Raw genomic sequence first — 9,777 nt, forward strand, 5'->3', positions numbered from 1 at the left:
AGATGAATCAATTAAGAAGGTGAAAATGTTTGCAGATGGCATGCACGTCACATTTGGTGGAAAAGGAAACATATATGTAGGGAGAAAGGATGTCAAAGGGCCAGCATCACTAATGTGTTGTATGTACCTTCGATGACGAGTAACTTGATAAGCATATGTCAATTACATACCAAAGGGTACTACTTGAAGCTTAAAAAGTATCAGATGAAGGTGTATGATGGTGATGAGAGGTTGATTATGAAGGCATCATTGGCAGACAACAAAACCTTCAAGGTAGAGATCAACACGATTGATCACAAGTATCTTGCTTCAATTGCAGAAAAAGATAAGAATTGGCTATGGCATGACAGGTATGCACATTTAAACTTTAGAAGTTTAGGAATTATCAACTAGAAGAAGATGGTTTGTGGCTTACCTCAGGTGAAGGAACCAAGTCAGGCGTGTGAGAAATGTTGCAAAGCAAATAAGGCTAGGAAAACATTCAAGCAAGACTTGCCTATGAGGTTGAAGAAAAATCTGGAGCTAATTCACTATGACGTGTGTGGACCTTTTGAAGTAAGGTTAAATGGAGGTAACTGCTATTTCCTAACTTTCATATATGAATTCACTGGATATATGTGGATTTATCTTATTGAGGAAAAGTGAGGCATGTTCAAGAAGTTTAAATTTCATGTCGAGAAACAAAGTGGATACAAGTTGAAGAAACTGAGAACTAATGGTGGCGGTGGATACACTTCTCGAGAATTTGCTAGATTTTGCAATGAGGAAGGTACAAAGCATGAGGTTATTGCACCCTATACACCTCAACACAATGAAGTAGTTGAACGAAAGAACAAAACTATAATGAACATAACAAGGAGCATGTTGAAAGCTAAAGGTATACCAAAGAGATTTTAGGGTGAAGCAGCTTAGGCAATAGTATATGTTCTAAACATATGTCCAATGAAGAAGATGGTCGAGAACCTTAAGAGAAAAAGTCTAGATGATCGAAGTCAGACCATGGTGCTCATAACTTATCATTCAACTGGAGTATACAAGTTATATTAACCGAACAATAATAAGCTAGTGATTAGTAGACATGTTTTAGTGGGCGAAAGAAAAATTAGGGAATTGGACTTAGGAGTTGGGTCGACATATAAAAGATATAGCCTCAGCTAGGCTCTAGAAAGAAGGCTAAAAAACCGAAGTCAATACCAATCAAAGTGAAGAACCTGAGCAAAATGTCAAAAGGTCGGTTAGAATGAGATTTGAAACAAAAAGGTTAGCTGGATATGAGAGATTTCCAGATCGAGAATTTGATGCAGATGGGGACATAATAGAAGAAGAAATGATGAATTAATAAAAGAAGCAATGATAATTTGGATCAAGCCATGAATGATTCGAATTGATGTGAAGCCATGAAAGAAGAACTCAGGTAAATCGAGAAGAACAAGACATGGTAACTTGTTGAAAGAGCTAGCAAGAAGCCAATTGATGTGAAGTGGGTTTACAATTTGAAACGAAGGCCAAACAGTGAAATTTCCAAGCTTAATGCAAGACTAGTGGCGAAAGATTTTCTACAAAAACCTACTATTGATTTCGACGAAGTCTAAGCACCTGTTGCAAGGTTGGAGACAATCAGGATTGTTGTGTCGAAAAAATTATACATAAGGTGGAAGATACATCAGTTGGATGTTAAATCATCATTTATGAAGGGACCTTTGGAAAAAGAAGTCTATGTTAGTCAACCACTAGGATTCAAAATCAAAGGGTAGGAGTCGAAGGTGTGCGGATTGAGGAAGGATCTCTATGGCTTGAAGAAGTCCCCAGGGGGTTTGAATAAGAGAATAAATAACCTCTTGATCAAAGCGAATTTCACAAAGTGTATATGAATGTCGAGTGTACGTCACTCGGTGATGCTGACAGGGTCATTCGAATAATTTTATGCTTATATGTAGATGATTTGTTGATTACATGTGCATATGAAGCTGAGATAAGAAAATTCAAGTTGAAGCTGATGCAAGAATATTAAATGTCCGACCTAGGAAACTTGTCATATTTTCTAGGGATGGATTTCAAAGACACAAGTGAAGAAGTGTTCTTGCACCAAAATAAATATGCCCAAGTGTTGAAGCGGTAAAGAGGCAAGCAACAAAAATTTTGGAAGTATTACTCTGGGAAAAATTATCGTCTCCACAGGGACTAGTGCATTGAACTGCCGTTCAATAGTTTCTGCAGTTATGAATTTGGATTGAATTTGTTAAAGATAAAAACGGAAAATAAAATATCAACACAAAAAGAATTCATTTTCAGAGAGAAGAGACTTATCAGGCATTGCATATAATCTACTTCTCACAAACTTAAAATTATCGATCAGTTATACTCAACCTACAATACTCATCAATATCATCAAGCATCGCTCACACCCTAAGTCATTTCTAACCCAAAGTAGAGAGAACTACTATATCATCTCGGCAACGATCTCTCAGCCAACCTCAACAACACAGCAGACAACCGTATTGCTCGCATCGACGATCTCTCAACCAACACAAACAACACAGAGGCATTAAGCTTCGATACCCACGACGAATATTAGCTCCAAAATCTATCTCTAGAGTCTATAACTAATAGATATCCATCCCTAATCAAGATTTGTGAGGTATATGTCTATAACAACCCAAATCCAAACATAAAGCAAAAAGATTAAGGAAGACATCAATAATGATTTGTAAAGTAAGCTTTATACAACACCATGATCAACAAATATACACGAGTTCAAAGTAAAATCATATATAAAACCCAACCAAAGATAAAATACACAAAGAGGAAGAGAAATGAACCAAAAATCTCCCGGTTTGTCAGCTCCGATCGATGATCAATCCACCCCGGATCATCCGTATGCAAGCTCCGAAGTTATTTTCTAAGCTAATCTAACTAAAAAATGTTTGGTGATAGAGTGAGAGCAAAAAAATACCCAAACCATAACCTAAAAAATGTGTTTTTGGCCCTTAAAACGTGTTTCTCTCAGCACCACTTCACCCGACGGCAAAACGGCTTCGCCCGGCGGAACACACCAAAAACAGCAAAAATTTATGCACTGTTTCGGCCATAACTTGAGAACCGTAACTCCGATTTGCGCCCGGTTCAAAGCATTGGAAAGCTTATTCAATGCTCTATCTAACTATGAATAAATATCAATGCTTGAATACCTACCAAAATGAGATGAAAATAATTAAACTCAATGATATTTACACGATAACGCAATATATACACTATAACGTAAACTATACCAAATATTGGCTAAAGTTGAGGTTTATTGATGTAAAAGAAATGAATTAAGCCGATGAGTGCTAATTATTCACACTCGAATTTACAACAATTTAGCACTCATCACCAAGACATCTTGAAGAGGTTTAAGATGAGCAACTATAATGCAACTGCAATGCCATTGGAAACTGGAGCAAAGTTGAATAAGGTTACAAATGATGAGTTTGTAAGTGCAACACTGTAAAAAAAATCATTGGATCCTTGAAGTGTCTTTACAACACGAGGCCATATATTTTTCAAAGTGTCAGATTTTTAAGCAGATTCATGGAGAAACCCCAAGAATGCCACCTCATTGTCGTGAAGAGGGTATTGAGATACATAAAGGGTACAATTGATCACAGTGTGCTGATGCCAAGACAAAATAAGACCAGTACAAATACAGAGGTATATGGATACATTGATTGAGATTTCAATAGAGATCAAGATGAGAAAAAGAGTAATGCATGCTACATATTCATGATCGAAGGCGCTCCAATCTCTTGGATCTCAAGGAAGCAAATCATTGTGGCTTTGTCATCATGTGAAGCTGTGTATATGGCTGTATTATATGCATCATGTCAAGCAATATGGATAGATATATTGCTCGAAGCGCTCAAGATCATGGAACTTAAGAAAATGAAGTTGTTTGTAGATAACAAGTCAGTTATCAACCTAGCCAATCATCCTATGTATCATGGTCGAAGTAAACACATAGAGAGGAGGTATCATTTTCTTAGTGATCAAGTGAATAAAGGAAAGCTTGAACTTGAGCAATTCAAGTCAGAATTGTAGCTAGTTGATTACTCGCCAAACCTTTGAAGAAAGTCAGGTTCGACGAGTTGAAGAAAATCATTGGGATAAGAAGTCTCAAAAACTTGAATTTGGTGGTATGTTAGAAATTGTAATTTGATGTTTCGTATGCAAGTTAGTATCCGACAAACATTATGTCTGACTGTGTTGAAATAGTGTGTTGAAGTAAGAGTCAGATGTATTCAATAGAGTCGAATACAGTATATATCTATTATGTCGAAACCAAAATATAAATTTTTATACTTTGGGCTTGGGTTATAATTTGACTTGGGTTGTTAGTTTGGGCCTGGACATTGATAGCTTATAAATAGGTATGACTTGTATATAGTTTCAAAAACAACTACACACTTAACAATAATAACAAATTTTCAAATGCTACTTTCTCTCTTTTCTCTCTTCTTCTTCTTCTTCTTCCATCTTTCTTGAAAACTCTTTTGTCCCAACACTCTCGTCTTATGAAAATCGACTTGTAGGGTGAGGATTACCCCCACTTATAAGCACAAGTTCATACCAAATATTGTCTGATGTGAGACTTTTAACTCAAGTCACTTTTATGTAAATGTATTTAAATATAAATCACTTTAAATTCAATTTATTTTTAATCGAGATCAATTCACTAACAACTAATTTTTGTCAAATTATAGCCAATCTCACTATAAATTTTTATTTATTTTTTCATTTTTTTTGTTTTCACATTTCTTCCATATTTACAATTATTGTTAGTTAAAGTTCATGTTAGTAATAAATATTCTCCAAACCTATGATTTGATATTCATACATCTGATTTATTTGAACAATCATACCTTTAAGATCAATGATTTGGGTAAGCTAAAATAATTTTTAGGCATAAAAGTGGCACACTTAAAGGGTGATTACCATGCCAAAGAAAGTATTGTCTTGACCTATTGGTAGATTCAGGCTTCATTGGATTCAAGCTAGTTTCCACTCTATTTGACCCTGCAATCAAGCTTCACCAAGATTCAAATACTCCATACTCGTACATTCCTTCTTACAGAAGACTTGTGGGCAAATTACTATACCTGAATGCAACAAGACCTGATATTACATTTTGTACACAACAATAGAGTCAATTTTTATCCATTCCTATTGTAACTCAATTTAATGCAGCATGCATATTTCTCAAGTATCCCAATACATGTTAAGATCAAGGCATATTTTTTCCTAGAGATTCAGCTATGCAACTTAATGGCTACTAACATGCAGATTTGGTAGAATGCATGGACACTCGAAGGTCAATATCAGGTCAATGTTTCTTCCTTAGTAAGTCACTTATTTCGTGAAAAACCAAGAAACAATTAACAATTTAAAGGCCATCCTCAAAAGTAGAGTACATAGGTCTTGCAACAGCCACCTGTGAATTGCAATGTTTCTTATATATACCTCATGAATGATTTACAAATGAGATGTACAAGGACACTTGTGATTTATTGTGATCATCAAAGTGCTTTACACATTGCAGCCAAACTTTTTTTCATGAGAGGACAAAATACTTGGAAATTGATTGCCTTATTATGAAAGAGAAACAAAGCAAAGGCATTATGAAACTTTTTCCTGTCAAGTCCAAGGACCAGCTGGCCGTTTTCTTCACAAAAGCCTTGCACCCTCAACCATTCAATATACTTCTATCCAAGTTGAAGATGGCAGGTATATATCATCCTTCAATTTGTGGGGGAATGTTAAATCATGCAAGCGACAAGGCTTTATAATGCAGCAATGATAAAAAGGAGGTGAAGGTTATGAAACTGAATTAGTTACAATTTACTAACTAACTTTAATTCAGTTTAAAGTTAGTTATAGAGATAGTTAAAATAGTTACTTGCTGAATAAACAATAATTACATGTAAGTGATACAGTGTAACTTGTGACTAAAGTTATATGTTGTGTATAATGTATATAAATAACTCTTGTATTAGCTTTAAACTAATAAATTTAAGTGTTAGAATATATTAAAATTTTTTTATAAAAAAAATATAAAATCTTTATTTTAAATTAGAATCAATTATTTTATAAAAAAAATTTAATTATACATATCAAAATTAATTTCATATATTAAAAATATACTTCAAATATTCTAAAAATTTAATTGGAATACACCGACAATATAAAATATTTTTACACTAACAATAAATCGTAATCGTCAAATTTTAAATCACGTTTGACTTTTATCTTAATTACATATAAAGTAATAAATATGAATGGTTATGATAGAATGATAGTATAAAATATTTTATAATGACAATTAATAATGCATAACGATTAATTTTATACTCTAAAACATGGCCAAACAAATGTTTAATCATAAATGGCATTACTAGAAGTTAGGTAGTATAAAATACACAGTTTAGGAATATGGTGCTTATGAAATCCAAAAGTTTGTATGCGATAAAATCAAAACTTGATTAAAAATAAACAGATATAAATATGCAGTAACCTAATTAGTTATAAAATGTCAAATAAATTTAAATAAAATATTGTTGACTTTTAATTTAGAGATTAAAAAAAAGTTTTTAGAAGAACATCGTGGTCATATCAAATTAATAGCGATAGGTGATTAATGGATTCAGTGAACTTGTCCTTAAAAAGTATGATATTATGTTCTTATGTGAGTATGTCTATCTCTACAAAAAAATTAATAGAGATGGATGGTGGCAATGTGGCATGACATTATTTAATAATTTCTATCTTTTTTTTTGTCAGTATTAATAACCGCGTGAGGGTGCGTGTGGTATGGTCGTAGTGTGGCCCTGTTGTTCTTAGGTTTTGTCATTATTACAGTTTTACCCTTTGACTTTTTTATAATGTCAACTAAATATCAAAACTTGTTTCCACTGACTCTACTCAGTAGGGGTGGACATGAATTTGTGATAATAAATAAGAGAATATTGTTAGATAAGAGATGTTACATGAATACCAAAAAAAAAAAAAAAACTCTTACTCCACCCTTAGGGTTTTTAGATACCACGTGTCTTTCTAAAAATATCTCTGTTTTTGGAGGTGTATCTCTCGGACGCATTTTTTTTATTTCAAAGTTGATTTGTTCTGTAGGTGCATTTACGAAATATTATGCACATCCGAAACAATTTGATGTTAAACTCGCGCCAAACTCCTCTCCTCCCTCGTTTTCATAGTTTTTCACATTCTCTACTCTCTCAAACTCTCTCAACCTAATAAATCAATCTTCCACCAAACATCATTGTTTTCTCTCGAGTTTGGCAAGGAACATCAATATCAACGATCAACATATTCCAACTTGTTCAAGGCTTAATACAATCGATAAAATTTCGAGTTTTCGAGTATTTCCCGTGATAGAGTTAGAATACAATTTTATGTATAGAAATCATTAGATAGTTTTAGAAACATAGTTTAGAAATAATGTAGGTATTTTTTATGTGTAAAATAGACGACCACGCCACCAAAAATAGGGTTTTCAATGATTGGAACAATAACAGACACCATTGTTACGTTTTTGGAGCTTCAGAACGTTTTGGAGGTGCATTTTCGGAAACATAATACGTTAAGATAGTTTCGTAGATGCAACTCCGAAAAGCTGTATCTACGAAAGCTTTCCACATTTGCATATACGGAGTTAAAATTGTTTTTTGTTTTGTTTTTCCTTTTGTTTTTATGAGTTAATTTTATCTAACTCGACTTTATTTGTAATACAATACAATGCATACATTATGGCTGACGAGACAGACCGACTTATATCTGGGAGGGTTGCCCAACATGCCTTTGTGTGACGTGCACATAGCTAGATAATCTCACAAGTAGCTGACACATCTATTCCAGCAGAGGGGACACTTGAGGCCACACCTTCCACTTCTGCTTCTTCATCCCGGAGGCGTCGCGATGATGGTGAGGGTACTTCAAACAGGCGCCCTCTACCCACAAACATCGTCGGGCTATTTCTGCTCCTCCTCCTGTGCCACCTCCAACGAAATTGAATGATGTATTATTTAATGTACTATATACCATTGAGTTTACATTACACTAGTTTTTTACTTATTTTTTTTGTATTATTCTATCGTTGAACAAAAAAATTGGAGTTTTGAAGTGAAACATAGTTGATTTAAAATATAATCGTGTAGATACATCTACAAAACATTATGTTTTTAAAAATTCCTGGAGGTATATCTACGAAAGATTTCTTGAACTAAATTAATTTGAATTTTCCCAACCTTCATTATTTTAAACTGTTTCCGTAAATGTAGCTCCAAAAAAATTAAATTTTGACAAAAAAATACTTTCTAATGTGTATCTCTAAAACCAAAAAGACATAAATATAATTACACTAAATATCTAAATTATCAAGGGGTGGATTGAAATATTCTTTATACATTTTACATATGGTGGTGGCATATTAGTAATCTTTTGGGGCTTGTAAAAGTGCTTTTGGGGCTTGTAATATATTAGTAATCTTTATCTCTTTTTTTGTCGGTATTAATAACCGCGTAAGGGTGTATGTGGGTATGAACGTATGGTCATAGCGTGGGCCCTATTGTTCTTAGGATTTTCCATTATTACGGTATTACCCTTTGACATTTTTACAATGTCAACCAAATAATTAAAACTTGTTTCCATTATGATAGGTCAGAATCAAAATAGTACGGTAGACAATAGCTGTAGTATAGTACTCCCATACTATAGTATTATGGGTTTTAAAAAAGATATCTTGATTTAAAGAGAGAGTTTTAAAAATTATAAATAATTGATAATAAAAATTTAATAATTATGAAAAAACATCAGAAAGGACCACAGCTTTCTATTCTTCCTTATTATCACGAGTTATTCAACATGTTGATCTTAGATTAATAATCAGATATTCATTAAGAAAGTACTTTCCTCAAAGTCTTAAATTCGAATTCTATTTGATACAAATTATTTATTAAAGAAAAACATGTTGATCTTAGATCAAATAATCATATATTCATTGATATCATAAATTTTAAATGGAAGATATTACAGATATAAAAATAATTAAAAAGAAATGTTTTTTTAATATTATTTATGTGACACATTTAAAATAGAATAACATATTTAAACATATAAAATGATAATTATCTTAATACTTCATTTTATTTTAAAAATATTATACACCCTTTGTCTCATAATAATCACCAAATTTAACAATTTTACACATTTTTTTAAAAAGTTAAATGAAAGAGAATGCAGATTTTATTCAATTTATATTATTAAATATTGATGTTTTTCTTTTATCATAAATATAAAATAGAGATATTAATATTTATAATATTAATTAAATTATATAATTTCCAGAAGACTAAAAGTGGTATTTTTTAAGAATATACTTGATATTAAGTAATTTTACAATTTTATTTTTAAAAAAACTATTTAAACCTTGAATAGTGCATAATCTTAATATTCACCTTCAATATGTGTTGGGTGGTTCCTATTCCACCTAGTTAAGATATTTTCCCCAAAAAAATTACTATAATATTACTAGTTACTTAGAAACTTTGCACACTATTTTAAAACCAATAAAATAAAAAACATGTAGACAAAACACAATTCAAACTTCATAAACAAACAAAATTCCTTAAAAATATAAAATTTCTCTAAGTAGACTTTTTGAAAACTTCCACTTTCTTTGTTTATATATTCTTGTCTTTTCCCATTCCTTGCATCTTATCATCTCTTTCT

The sequence above is a fragment of the Vicia villosa genome, unplaced genomic scaffold, assembly GCF_029867415.1.
Source record: "Vicia villosa cultivar HV-30 ecotype Madison, WI unplaced genomic scaffold, Vvil1.0 ctg.000364F_1_1, whole genome shotgun sequence".
In the NCBI taxonomy this organism is placed as follows: domain Eukaryota; kingdom Viridiplantae; phylum Streptophyta; class Magnoliopsida; order Fabales; family Fabaceae; genus Vicia; species Vicia villosa.